Source organism: Pinus tabuliformis, chromosome 7, assembly GCF_031772625.1.
Source record: "Pinus tabuliformis cultivar Carrire ecotype Pingquan chromosome 7, CPIR1, whole genome shotgun sequence".
Classification (NCBI taxonomy): Eukaryota; Viridiplantae; Streptophyta; class Pinopsida; order Pinales; family Pinaceae; genus Pinus; species Pinus tabuliformis.
The window spans coordinates 319094117-319098726 of record NC_142293.1 but is presented as its reverse complement, the minus strand read 5'-3'; the positions used below and the strand labels follow the sequence as shown (position 1 = coordinate 319098726).

The window sequence follows — 4610 nt, the reverse complement described above, 5'->3', positions numbered from 1 at the left end:
TTTAATATGCAGGTATAGATCATGCTGAATAAGGGCTCGTAGAAATTATTCATTGATAAAGGAGCGAATAATTAACACTTGCAGTTTTTAGTTCTGCTCCTTGTTAACTTGGAGGAATTTCTGCCACTTGAGCATAATATGTTACAATTGTCTGAGTTCCCTTTTGTATGTATAATTATAAATTAAATATGGTGTAGACTTCATTTTGAGTGAAGAATGGTCTTTCAGGGCAGTCTTTCATAAAAGCATATGCAGAATGTACGCTTGATTTAATCATAAGACAGAAACATTTTCAGAGGAAGAAAAAAATATAAAGTCACGAAGATCAAGAAGATTAATTTATTTTAACAATTAAAAAAATATGATATAAAAAAATCACCACAACCTCCCCTCCTCTGGGGACAGGGGATGGAAGGGTATAACCTTATAACATATTCATTTAATTTAGCAGATGCATAAAATAAAAATTCAAAAGTCATGAAAAAAAAACTTTTCTTAAAAATTAAGACTTTTAATCAACCTTCAAATTGAAGAGATTACATGTGAATTAAAACAGAGTATTGCCCAACTGTTATGACAATGATGTTTATCAAGATACAAATAAATATGAACCTTCAGAGACAAGCTGTTCAAAAGTAATGGTGTTGGAACTTTAATATTTTTGGTTATTGCCCAACACCAAACTTAGTACATGTGCTTTCCAAATCCATTAGGGTTTATGAATATCATTGTGAGTAGCTGATATCCTCCTGCAGTTTCTAGCTTCTCTTGCACCTTCTCTTGCAAAAGCAAACTTTGGAGCCATGATCCCCTTTGACTTACATAAATTACCATGTCACAAAAACCAATAAATCATATTTTCTACTATTTACAATCTTTGTCTTCACACCAATAAATTGTATTACCAGCAAGCTTCAAACAATAGACACACCTGCTAGGCCACCCCCAATATCCATTGAATAAGGTGTTTGTCTGCATGTGACCAATCCGTTGGTGCTACACATCTCCACTAGTTTATCCACATCAATTTCTGCATCCTCGGGAATACACATCTTCACTAGTTTATCCACATCAATTTCTGCATCCTCCGGGAATACAGCACGGTGTAGAAAATAATATAACCCTAATTTCTCTGTATCAGTGCATCCTTAGAAGATGTTGTACACTATAGAAAACAAAACAACTCTTTAGATCATCAGAGATCAAGAAAATTCTATTTTTTTATAAAAGTTAAAGCATCACGCCATACGTCTACTATCTTATTTGAACTCGCCGCTGGATCTAATAATTTAAGGTGCTCTGGCAGTGGTTTTTATACCATTTTAAGAAAAAACTCCATCTCCAAAGGCTTTTCTTCTAAATAACTCCCATCCTTCATTTGTGAACATGGGTTCACATTCTTTCAATCATATCTTTATTGTGAATCGACATTAATACTTTGGTACAGTTACCCTCCCCAGATTTCACATTTACAGTGTGAAGATCCATTGGATTCCACACATCATCTAATATGAGAAGAAATCTTTTATTTTCCAGATATGTAGACTTTTTGACCTTCCACATATCAATAGCTGAAATTCCTCTCAGATCTAAATGCAGTGTGTGAGCAATGGAGTCTTTATTTTTCTTTTCTTCGTTCAAAGGGATAGAAACTGCAAACCAAATCACCATGTCAAAATTAATATCACTGACCTTTTAGAAATGGTTATGGATGATTTTGAGTAGGGACGTTTTGCCGACCCCATCCATACCATGTACACCCATCACACGAGCTTCGCGATTGGGTTCAGTAAGCCATTTCTGTAATATCATCTGAGCAAATTTAATACCCGATCCAACGATGATCTGTTGCAGAAACACCCCTGGTTGAGGCGCTGTTGCTGTGGGCACCATCTGTGGAGTATTGGCAGAAACAGGGAAAAACCCTCACAGGGTCTCCAAAAAATATGATCCAATTTCGCTTCCAATCTTTCATTTGTGGAAATAAAATGACAGAATGAATGAAATATGAGAAAAGCAAACAGGAATTGTTGAAATGGGAGGCGAAATAAGGGCAGAAGGATTCTGGGCGTGTAGGTGAGACATTCAACTGCGTAGTTGTAGAAATCGATTCAGTATAAATAAGAGGAGACTTGTTTCAAGGAGAATTTACCCCAATAGCTCATTGAAACAAGCATAAAGTCGGTGGCACTGAACCCTAACCCTAATTGAATCATTGTAGGCAGCTGGAGCTGGGCCCTGATTAAATTATTGTACTGTTGTGTAAGCTTTATCATCGTGCATTGCTTTTTTCTTTGTAGGCTGACATTATTTACCCACCACTAAATGCAATGCACCTGACCTCTACTTTATCATTTTTAAAGAATTATCCCATACAAGTTGCTGAAGGTTGCAGAAGAGGAAGTAGTGAAAAGTATTGTTGGAAGAATGGTAGTTGGGATTTAAATTAGTGAACCAGTGGATTTGAAGAAAATAATATTTAAACAGATTGTTTGGAAGAACGGTAGTTGGGCTTTAAATTAGTGAACCAGTGGATTTGAAGAAAATAATATTTGAACAAGTTGTTTGGAAGAATGGTAGTTGGGATTTAAATTAGTGAACCAGTGGATTTGAAGAAAATAATCTTTAAACAAGTTGTTTGGAAGAATGGTCCGTGGATTTTAAATTAGTTATAAAAAAATTTAATGAGCTGAAAAGAAAATCGTGAACGAATTTTAAATTTACATTTAAATTTTTTTATCATAATTACGTTTTCAAAGAGAAAGAGGGGGAGTGAGGCTATAAATACTTTGTGCTCTACTTTTACTTTTCTATTCAAGAAAAGTTGCAACAAATTCTTCTTCTTAACCTAAGATTAGGTTAATTTAAAAAAAAAAAAACCTAACTAATGAAATTAAAGATTAAGTTAATTTTAAAAGTACTTTAACCACGTGTTACAAGAATGCATGAATTAAATTAATGATTTAAATAATATATATGGTCCATATACTTAAGAAGTTGTAAAAACGGTTAAAGTTTGGGTATGTAGTATGTTGTTTGGTTAAGAGTTTGTTTTCTTTATGAGGTGAGGAAACACGTTAAGAGCCAAAGATCCAAAAGTATTTGGCAAGAGTCCAAGATCCAAAGGCATTTCGCTGGAGTGAAAGTTTGCCTCTTCCACTAGCATGTATTTCCACTAATTCTAATTTTTTTTTGGCAATATTTCAATCTATCTACATGTAAAAATGTAAATTTTATAAATATGGTTCAAAAATCAAAGATTTTTGCTTTCTCTACTTTCATTAGAATGGGTGTTTTAGCTAATGTTTAGACAACAAGGTGGAGAAATAATGGATGGATTTATTTAAATTAGCATAGATCCAATTTAACTCCACTGTGCCAAGCATGGAGAAGTGTAAACTCTTTTTTTGATATAAAACTTGAAGAAAAATTTGCATCTCTAAAGATTTGATTCCTCTCAACTTGATAAATTCAAAGTTAAGATAAATCTATACTAATTTTTAATAATATTATTCATATTTATAAAAATTTCATATCTTTATATATGAAATCATATATATATAGAGTGTGTGAGAGAGAGAGAGTAAGTAAGCATTTTTTTGACATGTTTTATTATTTTCTTAATTTATACATGTTTTATTATATATATAAAAATAAGATTTTAGTGTGATATGAGTAACATATAAATCATATATATATAGTAAGAGTGGGCATTTTTTTGGACATGTTTTATTATTTTCTTAATTTATTTTTTAATGTGATATGAGTAACATATATATGAGAAAAAAATATTCATTGTAAGGATTAAGAATTTATATATTTATTGATTAAATTTAAATATGAAATTTGAAATATAATGGTTATGAATCATTAAATCATTGTTTTACTCTCTCTCTCTCTCTCTCTCTCTCTCTCTCTCTCTATATATATATATATATATATATATCAAATTATATGTTCATAACTAAATTTATTAAATTTTTATATGTTTGGAAATATCATGGTTACATATAGGAATGGCAGGAGGGGGAGGGATTCTAATCAATCCTGATGGAACTATCGAAACCAGATATGCTTGGGCACTAGGAGGAAGATCAAATGATGAAGTTGAAATGTACAAAATTCTTCAAGGTCTTCTCATTGTCAAAATTAAAGGTGTGATGGACCTAATTATTCTTGGTGACTCCTTACTTCTGATTCAGTATCTTATCAACGGAAGGAATCCAAAAGACAATACCTTGAACAAGTTACTCTAGAGAATTAGCAGTATATTATTTTTGTTGGTAAAAAAAATTGCATTATATTATCATATTTTCAAAAACAAAATACCTCAACAAATTATCTGAGTACATCATTGCTACCACATTAGGCAAAATAACAAGCTTGAGAGCTAACAACAGTTCTGCTTTGGACAAGATTGAGCCTGTGAAGAAGCCAAGACAACCCGTGTCATTGGTTATTTCCGAACCAAAAGTAGCAAAAGAAGATAATTTTCCAGAATTACACATTATGGGGGTGGGTTGGGGGGAAACAGTGGCAGGGCTGCAAAGAACGTTGCCTGCTCATGCGTGTGGTAATCAATATGCTCCACCCACGTCTCCAATGCACGG

General features: G+C 32.6%; 1 long non-coding RNA gene across 1 annotated transcript; it reads right to left on the bottom strand.

Annotated features, from left to right (window-relative positions):
* Window positions 1-478: 478 nt before the first annotated feature.
* On the bottom strand, window positions 479-2351 carry LOC149247214 (uncharacterized). The gene is made up of 2 exons (XR_016266608.1): window positions 1693-2351; window positions 479-1165 (listed from the first exon to the last, which is right to left on the bottom strand). It is a non-coding gene; the product is annotated as an uncharacterized LOC149247214 (long non-coding RNA).
* Between the last annotated feature and the right edge of the window lie 2259 nt (window positions 2352-4610).